Source organism: Lynx rufus, unplaced genomic scaffold (assembly GCF_022079265.1).
Source record: "Lynx rufus isolate CCGP_SWC_20201006 ecotype Redwood Valley unplaced genomic scaffold, mLynRuf1.p SCAF_40, whole genome shotgun sequence".
Lineage (NCBI taxonomy): Eukaryota > Metazoa > Chordata > Mammalia > Carnivora > Felidae > Lynx > Lynx rufus.
Genome location: NW_025814857.1, coordinates 786,047 through 801,489, shown reverse-complemented (window position 1 = coordinate 801,489; position 15,443 = coordinate 786,047). Strand labels below are relative to the sequence as shown.

The 15,443-nt window shown below is 37.3% G+C and overlaps 1 protein-coding gene across 1 annotated transcript in view; it reads right to left on the bottom strand.

The window, feature by feature from the left end:
- The window catches only part of GABRA3 (gamma-aminobutyric acid type A receptor subunit alpha3), a 214,033-nt gene that overhangs the window by 26,653 nt on the left and 171,937 nt on the right, over positions 1-15,443 (bottom strand). The gene's annotated exons all lie outside the window — the stretch shown is intronic.

The window sequence follows — 15,443 nt, the reverse complement described above, 5'->3', positions numbered from 1 at the left end:
TCATTTTATAGTCCAATAAACTCAGGCAAAGAGAGATTGAACAACTTAAGCACGGTTTTCCAGCTACTAGGCAGCAGAGCCTGAATTCAAGGTCATATGGGTTGGCTCCACCATTTATGCTTTTTAACCATTCTGCTCTTTTGTTTGAATGGACTTATAGGGTTAGAACCAAAAGTTCATATAGCAGAATGTGGGTTAGCCTAGATCACCCCACTCTAAAACAAGCATGAGCACTTATTGAACTCTTACTATGTGCCAAACAATTTTGAGTGTTTGGGGAATATTAACTTTACACTCTCCCAACAACCCTGTAAGGTAGATTATCAATTATTTATCAGTCCTAATGGATCTGTCAGCAGCATTTTCCATAGATGAGCACTCCATCCTCCTGGAATGACTCTCTTAACCAAACTTCTAGGTCATGACACTCTTCTGTTTCCTTCCTATCTTTCCAGTCTCCTTTGCTGGTTCCTTCAACTTTCTAAACACTTGAGGATGTCAGGACTCAATACTTGTCCTATTTTCTGCCTCACTCACTTCCTTGGCATTCTCATCCAGCCTGTCTTTAAATAATATCTTCTTCCTAGGCTTCCTACTTGTTATGGGTTGAATTGTGTACCCCAGAAAGATATGGTGAAGTCCTAACCCTGAGTACTTCAGAATGTAACCTTTATTTTTTTTCATTTTTTTAATTTTTCAATATATGAAATTTATTGTCAAATTGGTTTCCATACAACACCCAGTACTCATCCCAAAAGGTGCCCTCCTCAATACCCATCACCCACCCTCCCCTCCCTCCCACCCCCCATCAACCCTCAGTTTGTTCTCAGTTTTCAACAGTCTCTTATGCTTTGGCTCTCTCCCACTCTAACCTCTTTTTTTTTTTTCCTTCCCCTCCCCCATGGGTTTCTGTTAAGTTTCTCAGGATCCACATAAGAGTGAAAACATATGGTATCTGTCTTTCTCTGTATGGCTTATTTCACTTAGCATCACACTCTCCAGTTCCATCCACGTTGCTACAAAGGGCCATATTTCCTTCTTTCTCATTGCCACGTAGTATTCCATTGTGTATATAAACTACAATTTCTTTATCCATTCATCAGTTGATGAACATTTAGGCTCTTTCCATAATTTGGCTATTGTTGAAAGTGCTGCTATAAACATTGGGGTACAAGTGCCCCTATGCATCAGTACTCCTGTATCCCTTGGATAAATTCCTAGCAGTGCTATTGCTGGGTCATAGGGTAGGTCTATTTTTCATTTTTTGAGGAACCTCCACACTGTTTTCCAGAGCGGCTGCACCAATTTGCATTCCCACCAACAGTGCAAGAGGGTTCCCATTTCTCCACATCCTCTCCAGCATCTATAGTCTCCTGATTTGTTCATTTTGGCCACTCTGACTGGCGTGAGGTGATACCTGAGTGTGGTTTTGATTTGTATTTCCCTGATGAGGAGCGACGTTGAGCATCTTTTCATGTGCCTGTTGGCCATCCGGATGTCTTCTTTAGAGAAGTGTCTATTCATGTTTTCTGCCCATTTCTTCACTGGGTTATTAGTTTTTCGGGTGTGGAGTTTGGTGAGCTCTTTATAGATTTTGGATACTAGCCCTTTGTCCCATATGTCATTTGCAAATATCTTTTCCCATTCCGTTGGTTGCCTTTTAGTTTTGTTGGTTGTTTCCTTTGCTGTGCAGAAGCTTTTTATCTTTATAAGGTCCCAGTAATTCATTTTTGCTTTTAATTCCCTTGCCTTTGGGGATGAGTCAAGTAAGAGATTGCTACGGCTGAGGTCAGAGAGGTCTTTTCCTGCTTTCTCCTCTAGGGTTTTGATGGTTTCCTGTCTCACATTCAGGTCCTTTATCCATTTTCAGTTTATTTTTGTGAATGGTGTGAGAAAGTGTTCTAGTTTCAGCCTTCTGCATGTTGCTGTCCAGTTCTCCCAGCACCATTTGTTAAAGAGACTGTCTTTTTTCCATTGAATGTTCTTTCCTGCTTTGTCAAAGATGAGTTGGCCATACGTTAGTGGGTCTAGTTCTGGGGTTTCTATTCTATTCCATTGGTCTATGTGTCTGTTTTTGTGCCAATACCATGCTGTCTTGATGATTACAGCTTTGTAGTAGAGGCTAAAGTCTGGGATTGTGATGCCTCCTGCTTTGGTCTTCTTCTTCAAAATTCCTTTGGCTATTCGGGGCCTTTTGTGGTTCCATATGAATTTTAGGATTGCTTGTTCTAGTTTCGAGAAGAATGCTGGTGCAATTTTGATTGGGATTGCATTGAATGTGTAGATAGCTTTGGGTAGTATTGACATTTTGACAATATTTATTCTTCCAATCCATGAGCAGGGAATGTCTTTCCCCTGAGATCAGGAACACGACAGGGATGCTCACTCTCACCGCTGTTGTTTAACATAGTATTGGAAGTGCTAGCATCAGCAATCAGACAACAAAAGGAAATCAAAGGCATCAAAATTGGCAAAGATGAAGTCAAGCTTTCACTTTTTGCAGATGACATGATACTATACATGGAAAATCCGATAGACTCCACCAAAAGTCTGCTAGAACTGATACATGAATTCAGCAAAGTTGCAGGATACAAAATCAATGTACAGAAATCAGTTGCATTCTTATACACTAATAATGAAGCAACAGAAAGACAAATAAAGAAACTGATCCCATTCACAATTGCACCAAGAAGCATATAATACCTAGGAATAAATCTAACCAAAGATGTAAAGGATCTGTATGCTGAAAACTGTAGAAAGCTTATGAAGGTAATTGAAGAAGATATAAAGAAACAGAATGTAACCTTTAGAAATAGGGTTGTTGCAAGTATAATTAGTTAAAATGAGGTCATACTGGAGTACGATGGTCCCTAATACACTATGACCAATGTTTATATAAAATAAGACAGACACACACAGGGAGATGTATGATGACATGTGATGACAGAGACAGAGATTGGAGAGATACATCCACTAGCCAGGGAACGCCAAAAATTGCTAGCAACCATCACTGATTTCTCTCTCTCCTTCCTTCTTTCATGTATGCATCTGTGTGTGCACACACAGATACCCAATCAATCAGGAAACCCTGAGAGTTCTTTCTTCAAAATATTCATAATTTAACCACTTCTCACTACCTCTACTACTACCCCTCTAGTGTAAGCTACCATCATCTTGTACTTACATACTGTAATAGCTTTATAATTGGTCTTGGCCCCTTCAATGTATTCATAGCACACCAAAATGATCCTATTGAAACATAAATCAAATTTTATCTCTCTTTTGCTTAAGACTCCAGGCACTTGCCATCTCTCAAAGAGTTAAAAAAAAAGTGAATTTCCCCCAAAATAGTCCCCAAATAGACCCATGCAATCTTATTCCTCTACTATTTTACTTATTAGAGCTTCTTACTTTTCATCTCTCCCTTTGCCGACATTTGGTTTTGGCAGTTCTCCCATGAGGCAATTTCCCACTTTCCTACCCCACCCACTCCCTTGTACCTAAGTGTAGAAACAGCATCTGGTCATACAAAGCTCAATGCACAATCCATATTGTGTGTGTATTCACATTTCAACTTGTTTATGTGAACATGGAAAATACAAATTGGCTTATTATTATTATTACTTTTTTTAATATGAACTTTTTATCAAATTGGTTTCCATACAATACCCAGTGTTCATCCTAACGGGTGTCCTCCTCAATACCCATTACCCACCCTCCCCTCCCATCCACCCCCCCATCAGCCCTCAGTTTGTTCTCAGTTTTTAAGAGTCTCTTATGTTTTGGCTCCCTCCCTCTCTAACTTTTTTTTTCTTTCCCTTCCCCCATGGTCTTCTGTTAAGTTTCTCAGGATCCACAAAAGAGTGAAAACATATGGTATCTGTCTTTCTCTGTATGACTTATTTCACTTAGCATAACACTCTCCAGTTCCATCCACATTGCTACAAAAGGCCATATTTCGTTCTTCCTCATTGCCACGTAGTACTCCATTGTGTATATAAACCACAATTTCTTTTTTTTTTTAATTTTAATGTTTATTTATTTTTGAGACAGAGAGAGACAGAGCATGAACGGGGGAGGGTCAGAGAGAGGGAGACACAGAATCTGAAACAGGCTCCAGGCTCTGAGCTGTCAGCACAGAGCCCGATGCGGGGCTTGAACTCACTGACCGTGAGATCATGACCTGAGCTGAAGTCGGCCGCTTAACTGACTGAGCCACCCAGGCGCCCCAAAAACCACAATTTCTTTATCCATTCATCAGTTGATGGACACTTAGGCTCTTTCCATAATTTGGCTATTGTTGAAAGTGCTGCTTTCAACATTGGAGTACAAGTGCCCCTATGCATCAGTACTCCTGTATCCGTTGGGTAAATTCCTAGCAGTGCTATTGCTGGTTGTAGGGTAGATCTATTTTTCATTTTTTGAGGAACCTCCACACTGTTTTCCAGAGCAGCTGCACCAATTTGCATTCCCACCAACAGTGCAAGAGGGTTCCCATTTCTCCATATTCTCTCCAGCACCTATAGTCTCCTGACTTGTTCATTTTAGCCACTCTGACTGGCATAAGGTGGGATCTGAGTGTGGTTTTGATTCAATTTGGCTTATTGTTAACTTAGCAATGAATTCTCATACGAAATTATAGAATGTGTTATTCATTATAATTTTTGAGTTCCCTTTTTTCTCTTTCCTCTTTCAGTCCTTTTATTTCTGCCTTTGTTCTTCACACTCTCCTACTCTTATCTTACCCCCTCTGCTGTCTGTTTTCATTTCTATTCCTTTCTCTCCCTCTTCTTCCCTTCAGTCTCTCTCTCTCCACTGAAAATGCTTTGAATACTTATTTTTAATGAGATTTGGACTTTGATTAGCTAGGGCAGTTTTCCCCTTCTCCATCTTAGTCTCACACCTCCAAACTCCTGTCTATTAATCCTGTATCTGATCATGTGGAATATTTAATGTATAAAATATGTAATAAATACTGTTCATAAATTAGTTGTATTTTGTAGATCTCTTAAAGCGAGTATATTTTACAAAAACTTATCAAATTAGCCACTTGTTTTCAATAACTGAATTTATTTTCTTCAATCTTATTTTTCTAGCATTCTTTCTTTCAATTTATGTCTTCCTGTTTTATTTCCAAAGTAGCAAAGAGCATGCCGAAGATGAACAAGATGGTGGAATACAGCATCCCTGGCTCCAGTATCCCATCACAAATATATGGATTAGCAACTATTTATGGACAATACTTTTGTGAAAATCTCAGAGCCAGGGAATAAAACAGAAGCATCCTCCTGGAGCACAAAATCCAAGAAAAGCCACATTAGAAAGGTAAGAGAAGTGCCTTCACTTTGCTAACTTCTTCCCTCCCTCAGGCCAGCCCAATGTATCACCTAGAGGGTTACTCTGTGTCTATGGTTTCTCTAATGGAAAAGGAGAGACTAAGGTGGATATACAGCTTCCCCAGTATTCCAGAGCACTCCCCTGGAGGCCTACTTCTGCCTTGCCTCATGGGAAATACTGGAGGAATCAGTGAAGCTAGATCATTTGAGGTCAACTAGGAACAAAAAAGGGGGATGGTGGTGAAACATATAGCCACCTATGCATGGATCTTGGCCATGATACCAGGTCTCTGCTAGTAACCTCACACATCAGAGTCCAGCCAGCAGTCTTTCCCCACCTGTGCAGGGAACACAACCTCTGAAAGTAGTCTGCAGCTCTGGGAAACAGATGAGTACAGACAGAGGCACCACCCAACAGCAGAGTTTGGACTAACGGCACAACTCCAGCAGAGGCCTTACCCAATGGTGGTAGTCTAGACAAAAGGATCACACTCCTTGGTGTCCTGGTGTTCCCACCCACCAAAATAGCGACCTCCACAGGTCCAAAATGCTCTGGCTCTCTTGCCTGGGTGTCATGGTGACCTCCACTACCAAAATAGAGACTTCCACAGGTCAAAAACCACTGACTACACTGCTAAATGGGAAGGGGAGTCATGGCACTCCACTCACCACAATAGTGATCTCCATGAGTTGAAACAGGCCCACTGTAATACCTAGGGATCCCCACCCCAAGCAGTAGAGTATGCCAGGGTTAACCTGTGTTTCAAAACAGCAGGGTACCCAACTGCTGCAAGTAGCTAGTTCTCCATGCAACAGAGGCCCCCTGGGGTGCTGCTGAAAAGTGGAGTATGGACCACTGAATCATAAATAGAAAATCTAAACAGATCAATGTGGTGCAAGGAGACACAATCAGTAACTAAGCACCTTCCAACAAAGAAAATCCCAGGACAAAATGGCTTCATGGGTAACCAAACATTTAAAGAAGAATGAATGTCAGTCATCCTTAAACTCTTCCAAAAAATTGAAAAGGAGAAAGTGCTTCCAAACTCATTTTAGAGGGCTAGCTTTGCCCTGACGCCAAAACCAGATAAAGACTCAGAATGAAAGAAAATTGCAATTGAGACTTAAATAACACTGGATTTAGGGACACCAAACCCCTACACAATGGAAAATCTGCCTATAACTTCTGACTCCCCCAAAACCTAACTACTAATAACCTACTGTTGACTGGAAGCCTTACCAATAACAGTGGATTAACATACATTTTGTATATTATAAGTATCATATACTGTATTCTTACAATAAAGCTAGGGAAAAGAAAATGTTATTAAGAAAATCATATGGAAGAGAAAATACATTTACATTACTGTATTGATACTCTAAGTTTACCTCAACTGTTTATAAGACAAATCATCTGTTAGTACCTACATCAATATTGTCTTATATAATACAAAACATTGCAAATGTTATACATATTACTGACACTAGACATCAAAAATGAAAATATGTAAAAAATTAATATTTGTTTACAAGTATAACAATTCATGCATTGATAACAAAGAAGCAGCACTATGATTGCTTTATGGTAGCCTAGTATAATCAATACAATTACTTTGTGGTGGCTCAGCCTATACACTGATGAATGAGTCATTATAAAATTTTTATGTCATACAGTATTATAGTCATATTCATGATATAGTATTGGAAACACTTACTTTTAAAAAATGCATGCCTATGATAATAGGCTGATACGCATTGTCTCCAGTTACAAGAGAGAATTATTGAATGGTAATGTAATTCTTTGAAAGCAAAGTTATAAAACAAAACACATTAATTTTATATTAAATATCACTCACTTTATGCCTATGTAAGAATAGGCTATCCACTTTCATACAAGTCTTGCACATGATGTTCTTCACAATGAATATTTAGGTAATGATGATGACACAAAAATGTCTCATACAGTTCTTGCTGTACAGTTATTAGATATTCACATGAACACACAACAGATAAGTTTTTTAACTGTATGTTATGATGATTATTTACTATTCATTAAGTGGAATTGGATCATTGTAAAGGTCTTCATCCTCCTTGTATTCATGTTGAGTAGGTAAAGGAAGAAGAGGAGGAAGAATTGGTCTTGCTGTCTCAGGGGTAGCAGAGATGGAAGTGGTGCAGGAGATGGAAGGTGAGGCAGGAGAGGCAGGCACATTCAGTATAACTTTACAGAAATATATTTTAATGCCTGTCTGATTAGTTTTTGTTTTTTCATTTCTTTTAAACTGTTTCTATATGGTACTAATTCTTCTTCCACCATGTGCTTTAGTTTCAGTTCCCATATCATAGAAGGGTCCATGCCATAAAAAATGTCAAAAGCAGCCTTGAATAACTGGAACCCTTCTTCCATACTGTCTAATGCAATTGTTTTCTGGCACTATTTCTTTTACATCTTCTTCCCCATTGTCTGGCACTGGTTCAGATCCAGTCATCTCCATAAAGTTGTCTTCTGTTAATTCTTCAGATGTGGTATCTATTAGCTCTTTTTTTTAAAGGCATACACATTTTATTTGACATTAATTTTTATCAGACATGGGTTTTTCTAGAAAAGTGAAGACTCAAAGAAGTGGATATGGCTGAAAGCTTATATACCATTTTTTAAGTCTATTTCTTTTGAGAGAGAGAGAAAGCACAAGTGGGGGAGGGGGAGAGCGAGTGGGAGCAGAGAGAATGAATCCCAAGCAGGATCCACACTGTTAATATGGAACCCAATGCAGGACTTGAACTCATGAACCATGAGATCATGATCTGAGCCCAAGTCAGGTGCTTAACCAACTAAGTCACCCATTTTTAACAAAGAATGAAAAATTGTGGAGATATGACAAGACAAAGGAAAAGGTTTGAGACTTGCAAGTGTGGCAAACTGTGTGAAGATAAATATATCAAAGAAACTAGTAAGTCATAAGGAAGGGCTATCTCAGTCAGGTTTGTTTGTACAAGTCTATCTTGGGGATAGGCGATCTATGGTAGCCCTTATTTCTCAGGACTTTCTCACTTTAGTCAGATAATAAAATCTCTGGGAAGACTTCTTTATGTATCTGTTGATTCTCAAGTATCTTCAGCTCAAAATAATCTTTATGCCTAATGTTTATTTTTGAGAGAGAGTGGGCAGGAGAGGGGCAGAGTGAGAGGGTGACACAGAATCCAAAGCAGGCTCCAGGCTCTGAGCTGTCAGCACAGAGCCAGATGCAGGGGCTCAAACCCATGAACCATGAGATCATGACCTGGGCTGAAGTTGGATGCTTAACCAACTGAGCTACCCAGGAACCCCTGTCCATGAGCTCTTGAATTTCTCCAAGATCCATGTCATGAAACCCTCTAATCCCCCCATTTTTTGCCATATCAAAATCTCATTCATTATTTCTTTGGTTCTATCATAAATACTCTGAAGTCATGCACAATATCTAGATATAATTTTCTTCAGCAGGAATTTATTGTTTCAGACTTGATCGCTTTCATGGCATTTTCTGTAACAGCAAGGGCACCTTCACTGTTGTAATCCTTCAAGGCTTTCATGTTGTCCTCTCTAATGGGGTTCTCCTGCATAGGGTTGGTGATCTTTTACATAGAATACTGTGTATAATGAAATTTAAAGGTCCTTGTAACCCCTTGATGTAGCTGAATTATAGGTTTTGTGTTTGGGGGAAAGTAGTCCACTTAGATACCTTTGATACTGAACTTACGAGTTTCCGGGTGGCCAGGTGCATTGTCCAAAATCAAAAGAACTTTAAAAGGCAGGCTCTTACTGACAAGGTATTTCCTGACTTCAGGGACAAACCATTGATGGAACCAATCCAGAAAAAAAGGTTTGCATCGTCCAGGATGTCTTGTTTAACAAAAAGACTGACAGCTGTTGTTTATCTTTTTCCTTCAAAGTTTGAGGGTTAGAAGTTTTATAGATACAGGCAGTCCTTATCTTAAACTTGACTGCCTTTACATAAAGCAGTAGAGGTAGTCTGTCCCTCCCTTCCTGAAATCCTGGTGCTCACTTCTCTTCCTTACTAATAAATGTCTTTTATGGCATTTTTCCTTCAGAATAGGGCACTTTAATCTGCATTAGAAACCTGTTCAGAGGGATATCTTTTTTCCTTAATGATTTTTCTAATGGTGTCTGGGAACTCATCTGCTGCCTCTTGGTTGGTAAAAGCTGCCTCTCCTGTTATTTTGACATTTTTTAAACCAACACTCTAAAATTATCAAACCATCCTTTGCTAGAATTAAATTCCTTAACATTAGATCCTTCACCTTCCTTTTACTTTAAATTGTTATATAATGACTTCACTTTTTCTTGAATCACATTAGAGTCTATGGATATGCCTTCCTTATAGCAATCCTGTACCCATATAAGAGCTGCATTTTCAATATGAGAAAAAACTATTTCACAAAAATTACAAGGTTTTCACACCAGTTTAGGTGGTTGCAGTGATTGCTTCACAAATTTCCTTTTCTTTTTTCATAATGGTCCTAATGCTGGATTTATTTATCTTGAAATGGTGGGCAGCTGCAGGTGTAGACCTCCATCTATGGTTCATATAAAGCAATTGACATTTCTCTTATAATGTCATGACTTTTCTCTGCTTCTTGGGACCACTCCCATAATCACTAGTGGCACTTTGTGTGGTTTCCATGGTGTTTTTCAAGGTTTATGGTATTGCACTAAACATGATGAAAAATATGCAAAAACCATGAGAGATCATTTTTTTACCATTATACACAATTTTACTAGAGACATATACTGCTCACATGGAGATTATTAGCATTACATATGTATTTTTTATTTAAATTCAAGTTAGTTAACATATAGTGTAATATTGGTTTCAGAATTAGGATTTAATGATTCATCACTTACATATAATACCCTGTGCTCATCACAACAAGCGCCCTCCTTAATACACATCAACAATTAAGACCATCCCCCCACTCCCCTCCCCTCCAGCAATCTTCAGTTTGTTCTCTGTATTTGAGAGTATCTAAAAGTTTGCTTTCATCTTTGTTTTTATCTTATTTTTCCTTCCCTTCCCCAAGTTCATCCATTGTGTATCTTAAATTTCACATATGAGTGAAATCATGATATTTGTCCTCCTCTGACTGACATAATTCATTTAGCATAATATCCTCTAGTTCCATCCACATTGTTGCAAGTGGCAAGATTTCATTCTTTTTCATTGCTGAGTAATAGTCCATTGTATATACTGTATATACAACATCTTCCTTATTTGTGCTCTTTCCATAATTTGGCTATTGTTGATAGCACTGCTATAAACATTGGGGTACATGTATCCCTTTGAATCAGCATTTTTGTATCCTTTGGATAAATACCTAGTAGTACAATTGCTGGGTCATAGGGTAGTTCTATTTTTAATTTTTTTTGAAAAACCTCCATACTGTTTTCCAGAGTAGCTGCACCAGTTTGCATTCCCACTAGCAGTGCAAGAGGGTCCCATTTCTCTACATCCTCTCCAACATCTATTGTTTCCTGAGTTGTTAATTTTAGCCACTCTAACTGGCGTGAGGTGATATCTCAGTCTGGCTTTGTTTAGCATTTCCTTGATAATGAGTGATGTTGAGCATCTTTTCATGTGTCTGTTGACCATCTAGATGTCTTCTTTGGAAAAGTGGCTATTCATGTCTTCTGCCCATTTTGTCACTGGACTCTTTGTTTTTTGGGTGTTGAGTTTGGTAAATTCTTTATAGATTTTGGATACTAACCATTTATCTGAAATGTCATTTGCAAATATCTTTTCCCATTCCACCAGTTGCCTTTGAGTTTTGCTGATTGTTTCCTTGCAGTACACAAGCTTTTTATCTTGAGAATTTCCCAATAGTTCATTTTTGCTTTTATTTCCCTTGCCTCTGGAGACATGTTTAGTAAAATGTTGCTGCAGCCAAGGTCAAAGAGGTTGCTGCCTGTTTTCTCCTCTAAGATTTTGATGGCTTCTTGTCTTACATTTAGGTCTTTCATCCATTTTGAAATTATGAAATTGTGTATGGTGTAAGAAAGTGGTCCAGGTTAATTTTTCTGCATGTCACTGTCCAGGTTCCCAGCACCTTTTGCTGAAGGGACTTTTTTCCATTGGATGCTGTTTCCTGCTTTGCCAAAGATTAGTTGGCCATACATTTGTGGGTGCACTTCTGGGTTCTCTATTCTATTACATTGATCTATGTGTCTGTTTTTTTTTTTTTGTGCCATATCATACTGTCTTCATGATTATAGCTTTGTAACACAGCTTAAAGTCTAGAATTGTGATGCATCCAGCTTTTGTTTTTCTTTTCAACATTACTTTGGCTATTTGAGGTCTTTTCTGGTTCCATACAAATTTTAGAATTGTTTTTCTGGCTTGGTGTAGAATACCCATATTATTTTGATAGGGATTGAATTGAATGTGTAGATTGCTTTGGGTAGTATTGACATTTTAACAATATTTGTTCTTCCAATCCATGAACATGGAATGTTTTCCCATTTCTTTGGGTCTTCTTCAATTTCTTTAATCAGCTTTCTATAGTTTTTAGTGTACTGATCTTTACCTCATTGGTTAGGTTTATTCCCAGGTATCTTATGGTTTTTGGTGCAATTGCAAATGGGATAGATTCCTTGATTTCTCTTTCTGTTGCTTCACTATTGGTGTATAGCAATGCAACAAATTTCTGTGCATTGACTTTATATCTTGCGACATTGCTGAATTCATACATCAGTTCTAGCAGTTTTTTGGTGGAGTCTGTTGTGTTTTCCATGTAGAGTATCATGTCATCTGTGAATGGTGAAAGTTGACTTCTTCCTTACCAGTTTGTATGAATTTTATTTCTTATTGTTGTCTGATTGCTAAAAGTAGGACTTCCAGTACTATGTTGAACAACAGCGATGAGAATGGGCATCTCTGTCATGTTTTGGAACTTAGGGGGAAAGCTCTGTTTTTTCTCATTGAGGATGATATTAGCAGTGCATCTCTTGTATATGGCCTTTATGATGTTGAGGTATGTTCCTTATATCCCTACTTTCTTGAGGGTTTTTATCAAGAAACTATGCTGTATTTTGTCAAATGTTTTTCTGCATCTATTGAGAGGATCATGTTTTTCTTATCATTTCTTTATTGTGGAATATCACACTGATTTATTTGTGGATATTGAACCACCTTTGCAGCCCAGAAATAAATCCCACTTGGTGATGGTTAATAATTTTTTTAATGTATTGGTTGGATTCAATTTGCGAGTGTCTTGTTGAAGATTTGTGCATCCATGTTCATCAGGGAAAGTGGTCTATAATAATTCTCATTTTCAATGGGGGTCTTTGTCTGGTTTTGGAACCAAGGTAATGCTGTCTTCATAGAATGAGTTTGTAAGTTTTCCTTCCATTCTCTTTTTTGTAATAGGTATTAACTCTTCTTTAAATTGTTGGTAGAATTCCCCTGGAAAGTCATCTAGCCCTGGATTCTTGGTTGTTGGGAGATTTTTGATTATTGATTCAATTTCTTTACTGGTTATGGATCTGTGCAAGTTTTCTATTATTTCTTCCTGCTTCACTTTTGGTAGTTTATATGTTTCTAGGAATTTGTCAATTTCTTCCAGATTGCCCAATTTGTTGGCATATAATTGATCATAATATTATCTTATAATTGTTTGTATATCTGCTATGTTGTTTGTGATATCTCTTCTTTCATTTGTGATTTTATTTATTTGTGTCCTTTCCCTCTTCATTTTGTTAGTATGGCTAGAGGTTTATCAATTTTGTTAATTCTTTCAAAGAACTATGTCTTAGTTTTATCTGTTACGTGTTTTGATTTCAATATCCTTGACTTCTGCTTTAATATTTATTATTTACCTTCTTCTGCTGTTTTGGGCTTTATTTGCTTTTCTTTTTCCAGAGCCGTTAGGTGTAAGGTTAGGTTGTATATTTGAGACTTTTTTTCCTTCTTTAGGAAGGCCTGTGTTACTATATTCTTCCCTCTTATGTCAGCCTTTGCTGCATCCCAAAGGTTTTGGACTGTTTTGTTTTCATTTTAATTAGCTTTATTGGCTTTTTAATTTCTTGTTTAACCCATTTATTCTTCAATAGGACGTTCTTTAACCTCCAAGTATTTGTGGTCTTTCCAAATTTTTTCTTGTGGTTGATTTAAACTTTCACAGCATTGTGGTCTGAAAATATGTAAGATATGGTTTCAATCTTTTTGTATTTGTTGAGGGCTGATTTGTGGCCCACCATGTGGTCTATTCTGGAGAATGTACTATGTGCACTTAAAAAGCAATTGTGTTCTGATTTAGGATGAAATATTCTGAATGTATCTGTTAAGTCCATCTGGTCCAATGTGTAATTCAAAGCCCGTTGCTTCCTTGTTGATTTTCTAGTTAGATGATCTGTCCATTGTTGTAAGTGGGGTGTTAAAGTCTCCTACTATTATTGTATCATTATCAATGAGTTTCTGTATGTTTGATATTATCTGATTTATATATCTGTGTTCCCTCAAGTTAGGGGCATAAATAATTACAATTGTTAGATCTTCTTGGTGACAGACTCCTTAATTATGATATAATGCCCTTCTTCATCTCTTGTTACATACAGTTTTTGTTTTGAAATCTGGTTGGTCTGATATATGTATGGCTACTCCATCTTTTTTTTTGACATCCATTAGCATGGTAGAGGGTTATCCATCCCATCACTTTCAGTCTGCAAGTTTCTTTAAGCCTAAAATGAGTCTCTTATAGGCAGCATATAGATGGATAATATTTTAAAATCCTGATACCCTATGTCTTTTCATTGGAGCATTTAGTCCATGTACATTCACAGTGAACAATGAAAATATGAACTTAGTGCCCTTGTGTTGCCTCTAGAGTTGGTGTTTCTGGTGATGTTCTCTGGTCCTATCTAAACTTTGTTGCCTTTGGTCTTGCCTTGTGTTTTTTTTTTTATCCACTCAAAGAATCCCCCTTAAAATTTCTTGCAAGCTGCTTTAGTGGTCACAAACTCCTTTAATTTTTTCTTGTCCAGGAAACTCTTTATCTCTCCTTTTATTCTGAATGAAAAACTTGCTGCATAAAAAATTATTGGCTGCATATTTTTCCAATTAAGCATGTTGAATATATACTGCCACTCCTATTTAGCCTGTCAAGTTTCTGTGAACAGATTTGCTGTGCACATGATCTCTCTTCCATTGTAGGTTAAAGACTTTTTTCTCTTGCTGCTTTCATGATTCTTTCCTTGTCTGTGTATTTTGTGAATTTGACTATGATATGCTTTGGTGATGGTGGGTTACTGTTCAGTTTAATAAGAATTCTCTGTACTTCTTGGATTTTGATGTCTGTATCCTTCCCCAGATTAGGAAAGTTTTGAGCTATGATTTGCTCACGTAAACTTTCTGCTCTTTTTTTTCTCTCTCTTTGTGTTCTGGAACTCTTATGATGCAAATGTTATCCCTCTTTATTAAGTCACTATTTTCTCTAAGTCTTGTATCATGATATTTTGTCTTTGTTTCCCTCTTATTTTCAACTTCATCATTTTCCATAATTTTGTCTTCTATATCACTGATTTTATGCTCTGCTTTGTCCATCCTTACCATCATGACATCCATTCGAGATTGCATCTTGGTCATAGCATTTTTAATTTCAGCCTGACTAGACTATCTTGTATATCTGAAGAAAGGCATTCTCTGGAGTCTTCTATACTTCCTTTTCAACCCCAGCTAATATTCTTAATATCGTGGTTTCAAATTCTAGTTTAGACATCTTACTTATATCTGTGTTGATTAAATCCCTGGCCATCATTTATTCCTGTTCTTTCTTTGGGGTGAATTCCTCCATCTTGTCATTTTGGAAGAAGAAAAACAATATTTTGGATACAGAAAGAGGAAAATATTGTTTTTATTTTATATCTTATTTTTAAAATTTTTATTCTATTTCATTTTCTTTTTTCATTTTATTATATTTTATCATATTTTTTTAATTTTTAGATTTTTTCTAACCTTTTTTCTTTCCCTTTATTCTCTGTTCTATCAAGCTTCTTTCAACAAGCAGACTAAAACATAGCTAGGATGTAGCTTCCTTTATTTGATTTTTTTAATG